This window comes from Mixophyes fleayi, chromosome 11, assembly GCF_038048845.1.
Source record: "Mixophyes fleayi isolate aMixFle1 chromosome 11, aMixFle1.hap1, whole genome shotgun sequence".
Taxonomy (NCBI): Eukaryota; Metazoa; Chordata; class Amphibia; order Anura; family Limnodynastidae; genus Mixophyes; species Mixophyes fleayi.
Window position 1 is genome coordinate 75,060,295 of NC_134412.1, and position 12,206 is coordinate 75,072,500.

The window sequence follows — 12,206 nt, forward strand, 5'->3', positions numbered from 1 at the left end:
GATTCAACTAAATATGACCAAATCCTAGAAGCTAATGGTCCAGAGCCTGTGAAGGTTTTAAAGCTGAAAAGAAGTTGGATATTTCATCGAGACAACTATCCAAAACATTCCTACCGTGAAGTACTAACTGCAAGAAAAGATTAAGGTTAAGGCCTTCACAGCGCCTAGACTGAATATTATTGGAAATCAGTGTATGCATGCAAGCAAACCCAACAATATTTTGAGCGACACAAGTTCTGCAAAAAATAAATGCAAAACATTCCTAAAACAAGAATAACTTTTAACATTGTTAGTGGTACAAAAATGTGGAGTTTGATCATAAAACCAGTTTTGCAACACAAAATACATAGAATACAAAATACAAAGACGCTATATTGATGATGTCATATGTGTATGGACAGGAACTGCACAAGAACTAGCTCTGTTCGTTGAATACATTAATTCCAAGGATTTAAACATTCATTTCACCTCTCAGATCAGTACTACCAAGTTAGAATTTTTGGACCTAGAAATTTTTGTTCAGGATAAAAAATTAGAGACAAAACCTTTTTTTAAAGCAGTAGACTGTAGCTCGTATATATCCACTAAAAGCGAGCACCATGCAAATTGGTTAAAAAGCATACCAAGAAGTCAGTTTATTAGACTGAGACGGAAATGTTCAAACATAGGACACTATGATGAGCAGGCAATTATTCTCAAACAAAGATTTTTGGAGAGGAACTACGATGAGGACCTAATAGACAAAGCCTACATGGAAATTAGGGACACTGAAAGAGAGACTTTGTTAGGTAAACGAGAAAAGGGAAATAAGGAAAAGAATGCTACTGACACTCCCTTTATTACTAGGTATAGTAGTAATTCCTACAAAGTAGAAAAAAATCATCAAGAGACATTGGGCAGTTCTGCTTGGTGATGAAACACTTAAAACCAGTCTTCCTCCAAAGCCGCAATTTATTTATAAAAGGGGCGGATAGTTTGAAGAATAAGCTGGTTAAGAGCACCATACCACCCAAGGGACGGGATGTAAAGAGCACATGGCTAAATGAGAACGCACATGGTTTATTTTATTGTAACCGGTGTAGCGCATACAAGATGAGTGGATGCAGGGATACTAAACCTGTATTATCCTTTAGCTCAAATGTTACTCATGTGACCTATAAAATCAAGGATAGATTATCCTGTGATACTACTGGAATAATTTACCTGCTGGAATGCCCTTGCAGGAAGCAATATGTCGGTAGGACAATTAGGAAGCTTAGTAGTAGGGTTCAGGAACATCTTAGAAATATTAGAAACGAATTGACCACACATAGCGTTCCAGACCAATTTCTTCAGTGCCATGCTCATGATCCCTCTGGCCTTAAATTTATTGGGATTAAGAAAGTTAAAAAACCATGGCGGGGCGGAGATTTTATCAGATTGATCTCCCAGGAAGAAACCAGGTGGATTTTTAATTTGAAAACTCTGACACCACATGGTTTAAATGTAGATTTTGAGCTCAACACCTTTCTGTGATTTTGTCCAAACGTATTACTACTATTTTTTCTAGTTAGGTCATCCCTATGGAACCCAATCCCCCTATTACTACCTTCTGATCAAAAAAGAGACTGTTTTATATATAACTATTTTGTTTTTAACTTCAACAAGATGGCCTCTAACTGAGGACATAGTATTTCCACTCTAGTTCTCCTATGAGATGTGGAACAAAGAGAAACGCCCATTGGAATGGGTGTAACCAATCATTGAACAAGCACCTCTATAAGAGGCAGGACATTTCTTACTACCTACATCCCTGAGGAAGCTCATTGCGAGCGAAACGCGTAGGTAGCGGACATATTTATTGGTTTGCTAGCATTACCACTTGTTCACATTACATCCTACCTACTTCATCGTGTCTGTGCATGCGCAGAAGACCTTGCAACGCCAGCGCGAACTTTTCATCTGCCAGGACCTAGAGAAGGGTGGATGGGAACTCCCTTTCTGTAAGAGCAGGACCTCTGAATTACCACGGATACATATGAGGATTGCACATCGCTGGACCTACATCTACAAACTTCTTACAAAACGGAGGTCAGTTTTTACTTTTTCTATTCTATTTTTGGTTTTCTCTATGGACTGTTTTTTCAATTACCCTTGTATTTTCTGAAAGCTTTCAGTTGGAGACTGAGCTGGTTCACAACGTTTTTTGCACCTATATTTTTGTGTTATGGATATCATTGTTTTTATCTGACATTTTATTCAGGACTTTGTTTTGTGTTTTATTATCTGATCATCTAAGTCATTGTTTTTATCCATCTACCACATTCTTCTATTGTTCTGTTTTTTCTATTTTCCACCAAGTTGGAAAATTGGAAGTGGACTGATTACTACCTATTTGGTTTTTAATATTGAGGTTTATTTTCACCCAATAAGACATTATTGCCTGGGACTTTATTTGTGATACGTCAATAAGCTTTTTTCTGGTACATTTATATCTGTGCTCTATTCCATTTTTGCGCCAGGTTATACCATTTTGTTCTATCTGTTTACAAAGGGGAAGGCATCCCCCCCTTTTTTCACCAGGTATTTCCATCTACAGGCAGCATAATACATCTAGGAAGCGCGGTTTATCCCTTTATTTTTACATTATCTGGTAAATATTAAAACAAATTGGACTTATTTGAATGGGTGGGGTACGCGTTGCCGATGCTGATAAATCCGACGCTGAGGACACCTACAAAAGAAAACCGATTTGATAAGAAAACGACAAGAATATACACCGACTTACCTGATCAGCGACTGTCCACATATCCGATCCTAGCAGAACACTGACAGGAGGTTCTTGCGAATGCACAGGTATCCGGCAATAGTGTCTGACATGAGTGTGCCTTCAATGAATTTTTATTTAAAGCGGCAATGTCGGGACCCCTCTCTTAACAGTTAACCTGCGTGGTCCCGACATTGCCGCTTTAAGTAAAAATTCATTGAGGGCGCACTGACGTCAGACACTACTGGCGGACACCTGTGCATTCGGAAGAAGATCCTGTCAGTGTTTTACTAGGATCGGATATGTGGACAGACGCTGATCAGTTAAGTGTGTGTATATTCTTGTTGTTTTCTTCAGAAATCGGTTTTCTTTTGTAGGTGTCCTCAGCTTCAGATTTATCAGCATCGGCGAAGAGACTACCACCAATTTGAATAGTTGAGGACACATCCAGCCAAATATCTGTTCAGTAATCAGTTTATCCAGCCAATGTCAACTCTTACTATACCAATGTGTAGTTCCAAGTGGGTGAAACTTCACTGGGAGTGATGTGATATAATCGATCCTCTACATAGGAGGAGAAAAAGGGTAAAAGTTATTCTGCGTGTCGAACGGTGATACACGGGTCCTTCTCCAGTAATATATCCAATAAGTGTATGGATAAAACTCTGCAAAATATTGATATGATACTTGCGGTGAGTCGTTAGGCCGACCGGGTACCCAGCAGATGTTTGGATCGTGGAGGTCGTGCAGCGAGGCAGAATCAGGATGTTCCACTGTGGAACGCAGGGCCGTCACTTCCGGGTTTGGAGGGACGATTAGACTTGCAGGGGCATGTACCCAACGCGTTTCGTCCCCAAGGGGACTTTCTCAAGGGTAAAGTGGACGTATGTGTCCTATATGAGTATATATAGTGTGGTTCCACTTTGATGTTCGCCCTGATCGGCTGGAAGGAATTCCTTTGCTTCCAAACAAAACAAGCCTCGGCTGTCTGTGATTATGGCCAAATGCTTCTAAGTTGATACATTCAGAAAGAATCTGCCTTCTAATCTCTGATGTAACCAGATAAAGAAGAATGGTTGCTTACTCATAATGCAATCAATCTTGCACTCATATCTTCACAAGCTGACCAATACTCTGCATGATAAGGATCTAAAAAAGTTCACTATATCCAAATCTCCGAACTCCACAAATAGTCACAATATGGCACCATAGGGCTAGGTATGTATTTCATCATCATCATCATCACCATTTATTTATATAGCGCCACTGATTCCGCAGCGCTGTACAGAGAACTCATTCACATCTGTCCCTGTCCCATTGGAGCTTACAGTCTAAATTCCCTAATATAGACACACACTCACACACAGACTCATACAGACTCATACATCATGTATTTATGATGATGACAATTCCGACAGGCTTTTGTCCTAAAAAAAACCCAGAAATGGGCCAAAAACGAATACAATATAAAGGGACTTACCTGAACACGGAAGCTCCCGATCTCCGATGGAAATGACATGCTGACAGGCTGTCATTCCTGAACACACACAGGCACTTCAGTTTGACGTCAGCGCGACTTACATCAAACGCAACTTAAAGTGGCAAGGTCCGGACCCCGCAGGTTAAGTGTTTAAGCAGAGAATGCTAACCATAAGCAGATCTAGATTGTATTTTTAGGGGGGGGGGGGGGGATTTAGGCTCTGCACCCTTTTTTTTTTTGCGGCTGCTCACTATGCGCAGGTCAGTGTCACTTTCAGCAGACAGTCAGCATATGCTGCCCGGCCGCTCTGACTAGGTTTAAAACACAATCAAGATTCTCTGTCTGTCTCCCTGTCTGTGCAGTGACACTGTCCTGCATAGTGTGCAACTGCAGGGAGTTAGGGGGGTTGCCCCGATCGCCCCCCCCCTGGATCCGCCACTAGTGCTGACTTGTGAAAGATAAAAAATAAGGATTACATTTGTCCTGATTCCTGTTGTGTACAGAAAGCTAACAAATGCAAATTATCACTTTACCCAGCGTGCATATTTCTGTGCTGGTCCGATTCACAAGTATAAATACTTTTCCTACTTAGCCCTTTATTTGGGGATTACCTTATATCCTCTTTTGTTGCTCCATACATGTTGCTATCTACTTAGAAGGAGAAATACTATAGAAAAGGCTGGTAAATTCAAAACGTATGTTTTTTTGTGTGTTCTTTGTATTGTACGATGTAATGTAGACTCTTTTTAGCAGCTGTCCCTTTGAAAACTCCTTGTGGTTTGCTTTATGTTGGGTATTAGAGACTTTCAATAGGTGTGATAACTATTTTAGTTTAGAGCTTTTCAAGTTTACCTCTGAATCGGCAGAGAATGCTTATTTCACACAGTCTGCACTCCACTGCCTTTGATTTTTCCATCTCATTCTTAATCCTGGCAGAGATTCCCAAGTCACAGAGAATGACTGCATTGCATGCTTAAACAGAGATAGATTAACTAGGCTACGTTCTATTGCTGGCAAAAGCATGCAAATCAGCAGAAAAACTATGTATTAATAGATGGGCATGAGCATTTGTGGTGACTGTCTCCTAATTGTGTACAGTTATAGTGAAGCCAGTAGATTAATCCGTTGTTTCTGCAGAAAATAATGCATTGCATGGACCATTAGTGGGGAATATCAAGCAGAAGTACAAAAAAGACAAAACCACATTTTCAGCCGCTCTAAAATTCAGGATACAGACATCCTTAATAGATCCGACTTGGAACGTTAAAAGCCGGGGCAGGCTCCATTGTCTCATTTAGGGATCTATTAACTTTAGGTGTAAGAGCAGTAATTGGTCATTAACAGCTTTCAAGTTAATGACTTTTGCACTTTAGTGAACATTGATTGTTCGTGGATCAACAGCTGATTTGTTAATAGACTAATGTCCTGTGGAAAGAGCTTTAGACGTTACAGATGTGCACAGCGGGAAGAAGTAGAGGATTTAAAGCGTACTCATCGCCCACAGACGGTGGAGACAGAGATTTTTAGGGCTGAAATCATACTGATGTGAACACAACTTATTAATTAACTAGGAACTATGTGCTACTACTAATATTTTCTGCCTTATGCTTCAGTGATGTTGTTAGTCCCTAACTAGTTGACTGGTTGCATTCTCATGAAGGCATCAGCAATTTCATTGCTGTGTAGTGAATTGACAGGTTGCCTTGCATTTAAATGCCAGTTCATTGAAATATCCTAATTACATCCATTTCACAAAATAGAGGATCATTATGAAACTACATATGTACACTGCCAAATAACTGTATTCAAAATCAAATATTCTCCTTATGTCAATTAGGACAAACCATTGCAAAAATTATAGCATGTATCAAGTTTATAACACACAGTCAATGCTATATTAGCAATTGTAAGTAAGTACATTAAGTGCGTCAAAGGGAAAGAAATGCAGGTGGCCCAGGGACCCAGCCTAAGGGAGCTGCTACCAGTGTGCTATACTGAGTTCCTGTGCCTCTGCTACCAGTATGCAATTCTAACTTACTGACATCCTGCCACCAGTGTGTAATCCTGAGTTCCTGATACCCTGTTACTTGTGTGCAACCCTAAGATATCTCTCTAGTCTGAGGTCTCTCAATCTATTGTCCATAAAAAAATCCTGCATGATTTCAATATTTTTAAATGGAATTCAATGAAAGAAAGTGCATTTAAATTACTCCTGCATTAAAAAAGATTGGCAGCTCCTGATAAAAATGCTACCTACAGGATTCCTTTGGTTCCTTTGTGTTTAGCTACAATTCAGTAGACGCTAGTAGCACAGACTGTGGAGAACTCACAGTGAGAGCTGTCTTCAAAATTGTGTCATGCTCCAAAAGCCTTCATATGCTGAGCCATAGCTGGTTGTTAAATCCCAGTATGAATACTACGGAGAGTTGTGGTAGTAAAAACAGAATGTCTTTATTATTGAACAAGGATCACACAGGTATAACTAGATGCAGTCAATGGTTAAACTGCTAGCAATTGCAGAGGTCAGTGGGATAAATAACACAGATTTGTCAGGATATGCAGGTTTGCATGGAAGCTGAAGCAGGAAAGACTGATGTCCAGGTATAACAGATGAAGCAGGATACCAGGATTACCAGGTTTAGCAGAAGAAGCAGGATACCAGAATTACCAGATTTGACAAATGAAGCAGGAGACGAGGAATTCAGACACAAATGGTGAAGTGTAGATTCATCTTAGCAGGATGACAGGTTAGCCATGAGCCACGAGACACTGGATGATCCACGGCAGAATCAGGCAAAAGCAGGGTCAGGCAAGTCAGGGGTCATAAGACGGAAGGTCCACAATATACCAGGGAGTAAGCAGGAGCAAGATCAAACAAAGCCAGGATGTGGGTTACAAGATGAGATGCAAAACGTAAGTACAAAGCAGGGTTCATGGCAAGACAAACAAATTGGCACCATTCTGTAGGAAAAGGCAGTCTAATAAAGGCTAGACACAGGTAATCATGATCCTGATCAGGCAAGGAGAAACTGTCCAGGTACAACAGCAGAGGTTCTGCAGGCCAAATTCAGAGTCTTAACACTGATGCCATAAATCTGGATTCACAGATTCTTTAACTGATCCATTTTTAGCATAGGAAATGCCATATTTGTCTAAAATGTCTTGCAATCGCTTTCTTTCCCCAGACAATTCAGTGTGAGCCATGTTACATTGCTCCAGTGATTCAAACACTTTAGAATGGTTCTGGTTCTGTTTTGCTTCACTTTCATTTTCCATGGATTTCTTCAAGTAACTGGCTTCTTGAAATATGTCTCAGTGTAGTTTCCTATAACCCTGTAATGTCTAATGTGCAGAGCCGTATATGGTACCCAGTATGTGTACTGACTGATCTTTGGTGACCTCTCACATTGGCTCTTTGACATCCCACCTCAGATACAAGCACAATGCATATGGCTACTGCCAAACCTGTAATGTATCAGTGATTTGTAAGACACATTTAGACTTGGCAAAGAGTGGGCTGCACAAATTCCACACCAGATTTACATGTTATAATATTATTAATGACATGTTTGGTGGACGGCGACTGCTGTGTCCAAAATTGTCCCATATTGAAATGCACTTGCTGACTTTATGGTCTTTTTCCAATGATGACGTGGGGCTGATCCACATACAGGGGCTTACTTGCAGTTCGGTGTACAACTGTTATTTTGCTTAACACATAGCGCATGCAAACCAAAAATGCCAGATGTTAACATTTGCGTATCAATGACTCGCGTTTCCTTGCACATGGAGAGGCTGAACAGGGTGTAGGTCGAGTACAGTAAGGGAGTATTCACGTAATTGTATCACAAGTTTTGTATATGCTAGAAGGCAAGTGCAATTATACCCACTGAAGATAATGACGATCAGCAGCACACTATAGCCGCTTCTTATTGGCTGATTGTGCATTATCCCCTCCAATGGCATTTAAACTATTAGCTTTGCCGCTATATTATATCAATTCATGGAGTCACTCTCATGATTACTGTAACAAGTCAATTAAGCAGCATTTTATTTGAAACATCATCATCCTCACCATTAGCAGTTATTTATATAGCACCACTAATTCTGCAGTGCTGTACAGAGAACTCATTCACATCAGTCCCTGCCCCCATTGGAGCTTACAGTCTCTAACATACACACAGACAGACCGAGTGCTACGAGCCGTGGCGGTGCCCAGCCGCCGCGACTCTCCTACCTGCGTCCCGGCCGTCGCTATGGCGACCGGGACGTCACTTCTGCCCATGACCCGGCCGTTGCCGGGGCAACGGATGGACGCTTCAGCGCTGCGTCCCGGCGGTGAGAAGCCCGGCGCATGCGCTCAACATATATCAACACCTGTGGGCTAATTAATCTAGGTCAAGGGGGCTGAGGATTATCAGAGCCAGGCTCTGATTGGCTGGGCCTACTACTTAAGGCAATGAGGTCTGCTACCTCATTGCCGGTTATAACTTCTGTGCTCCAGTCTGCTGACCTGCTTGTTCCTGTTCCTGTATCCTGATACTGCTACTGATTTCCCGTGTATGACCCCTGGCTTTGAATTGGACTTCGCTTGTGTTTCCTGTGACCCTGATCTTCGGCCTGTTTACCGTTTCTGCTATCTGCCTGTGACCCCTGACCTCAGCTTGTTTACCGATACTGTTGTCTGCTGCCGGCCCTTGACCTCTGCGTGGACCTCACTCCGCTTGCCTGGGTTCTCCCCAGCCGGTACACACTTCATGACCCTCTGTCAGTCTGTGGCCCAGTCTGTCCCCACCATCAGGGGCTCCAGTGAACACCTGATTGGCAGAGTAGATTCCGGGTTGTGTTGTGCCGGCTGGAGGGGTTCCTAACACCGAGAGAGACTAAGGTCAATTCAATAGTGGGCAATTAACTTGTCAGTATGTTTTTGGAGTGTGGGAGGAAACCGGGGCACACGGAGAAAACCCCAGCAAACACGGGAAGAACATGTAAAGAAGAGATGGTCCAAGTGGTGGTTGGCAGGACTTTAAAGTGATGATTTACTCTTTCCACAATGCACACTTTCAAGTTCTTTCACTTGGCGCATCTTCATTTTTACATGAGAATTTCACAAAAGCAGGTGTGGTCCTATGTATCTGCTTGGCAGACAAACACACACAACCAAATGCTCTTCATCTGTACATAGTTTTAAGCTACTAAATTACCCTATCTGACTCTCAACACCCAGCCAATCTGTTACACTGCAATAGTCTCAGAGCTTGGCACTGTTCTACAACGCATTGAAGAAGTAGAGCAATGACCGCAGTAAGTATTTAGTATGTCAGCTCAGATGCTCTTTTGGTATAGAGTAGAGAGTCAATATGTTTCTTGGCTTTTATGACTACCGGGTTGATTAATCTGCTGACAGAAACTTCTTTAAAAGTAACATTTTCTTCACCCAAATCTTCTGTTGTAATAAAAAAAAATTATTACAAGAGACAACAATGTACAATTAAAAAAAAAGTGCGTAGGATAGAAGAGCATATGTTGCAAGAAAATGACAACCTGTCAAATTTAGCATTCAGAATGCCGTTTCTCAAGCTAAAAAAAAAAAGTTGGAAGTTACTTTATTATTTTGGATTACCATAAATTAAAAAAAAAACCACTACTTGGAAATGGAACATTTTAGATTTTTCTAAAATTACATTTTAACTTGATTAAAACGAACTATGATGTAATTTAATGAACATTATTAATGTACATAAAATGCTAATATACAAGCAAAAGTATCAGAAACTTGTTTGAAGTTTTGAATTGACATAAGGACAGGCGTGGATTAACAAATATGCACTGACATAGGATATTATAGAGGCAGTATATGTACTTGAACCTTATTTGCCCACTCTCCCGGAATTTCCAGGAGACTCTCGGAGGTAGATAGGACTCCTAGGAGAGCAGGCCATTCTTTCCGCATTCTGCCCACTTCCTAATAAAGTGGGAAGGATAACTTCTTCCATGGCATGTCGCGATGGCAGCGCCAAAATGGTGCGACTCACCGCGCCAATACAAGGGATATACAAGGCTAAAATAGTTCTAAATTTCACTGTGTTCATGCTGTTTCCTTGGCAATTTAAAACAAATGGAGCAATATTAAAAAGGCTATTGCCATGCATCATCATCATCATCATTTATTTATATAGCGCCACTAATTCCGCAGCGCTGTACAGAGAACTCACTCACATCAGTCCCTGCCCCTTTGGGGCTTACAGTCTAAATTTTCTAACACACACACACAGACTAGGGTCAATTTGTTAGCGGCCAATTAACCTACCAGTATGTTTTTGGAGTATGGGAGGAAACCGGAGCACCCGGAGGAAACCCACCCAAACTCGGGGAGAACATATAAACTCCACACAGATAAGGCCATGGTCGGGAATTGAACTCATGACCCCAGTGCTGTGAGGCAGAAGTGCTAACCACTACGCCACTGTGCTGCCCTAGTGCATGTGTGTGTTTAAGATTACAGTGTTGTCTATATAATATTATCAGTGACGTAAAAGTGAATGAATATGAAAAGCAAACTATAAAATCCCTCCATTGAGTTTTACAGGGAAGGTTACCCCATCAAAAAAACAAAACAAAACATTAACACAATCTATATATTTATTATTATTTAATATAGGTATTTGTGCATGGAAAACTCTTATTTCCAATTTCCTTTGGCTGTCTGCAGTATTTTATATGAACTGAATTTATAAAGTGTTCCGATGTGAACTAATAGGAATAGCTTCTATAGGGAGCGCTGATCCCTATGGCAACTACATATGGTTTAAAGGTGTTTTGTAACCAACTCCTTAGTTTCACAGCGAGAATATATGATCCACTGCTGCTGTTAAATCCATTTCTTCTCCTCTCACCTAATCAAACTCGCTTCACACAGTCCCGTAGTTGTATTTATAAATTTGTGGGAAAACTACTTTTTCCTGTTTGTTTTACTGTTGATGCCAACATTATGGTAAAATGCAGCCTAGATGTTCAAGATCATGTGTGTCGTGTGTACATTTGTCATACTAATGGATTCTTTATTGAGTGTGAGAAAGTGCACATTATTTTGAGGACAGTCTGCATTTTTACATTATGATTCTACCTATCAATCTAACACCATGCACACTTATAGAGCCGCGTTGTTTTCTTACTATAGTCTATATTGCAATTAGTTGTCACAGTTGGGACCTAGATGTCAGAAACATGATGGACTTTCCTTTATATTTATCCTACTTTCCTATTGTTATATCAGGCGAGTGGAGCTTTTTATCAGTTTGATTATGGACACACAGGTCAATCGTCAAGGTTTGGCAAGTTCCTCCCCACCTAAGCTTAGAACTTGGTCACAAGGGTTCATACTCTCAAAGGCTTCAAGCGTGCCCTTAAGACTCACTTCTTTATTCAAGTTTATCATATCAGTCCTCCTCCTAACTCCCTTGTCCTGGCTCTCTCCCCCAGTTAGTACCACCCTATTTGTGTCTCCCCGTTCCTTTAGGATGTAAGCTCTCAGGAGCGGAGCCCTCTTTTATTGTGTGTTCCTTCTACTATTCCATCACCCTCTGTACCTCTTGGCCTGCTTCCCTAGCCCTGTTTTCTTAAGCATCGGCCTACTTCTCACTGATTTCTACCATCACTTTCATTTATTGTCCCAGAAATAATTTGATTTGCATTACCATGTTACCTGTGTCTGTGTGTATATATTTTTATTCATTTTGTGTTCTTTCTGTACCATGTTGTGTCATGGCTCACTGTTTTCTGTATATGTCATGTACGGTGCTGCGGACCCTTTGTGGCGCCTTATAAATTAAAGATAATAATAATAATAATAATAATAATAATAGGGGTTTATATCAGGGGGGAGTACTGTATCACTGATCACACACTTGCTCAGAAGAAACCCCCACTCTGAAATGCTGGATAGAGGCCTTGGCCGGCTGGACGAGCATTGCTGAGCCC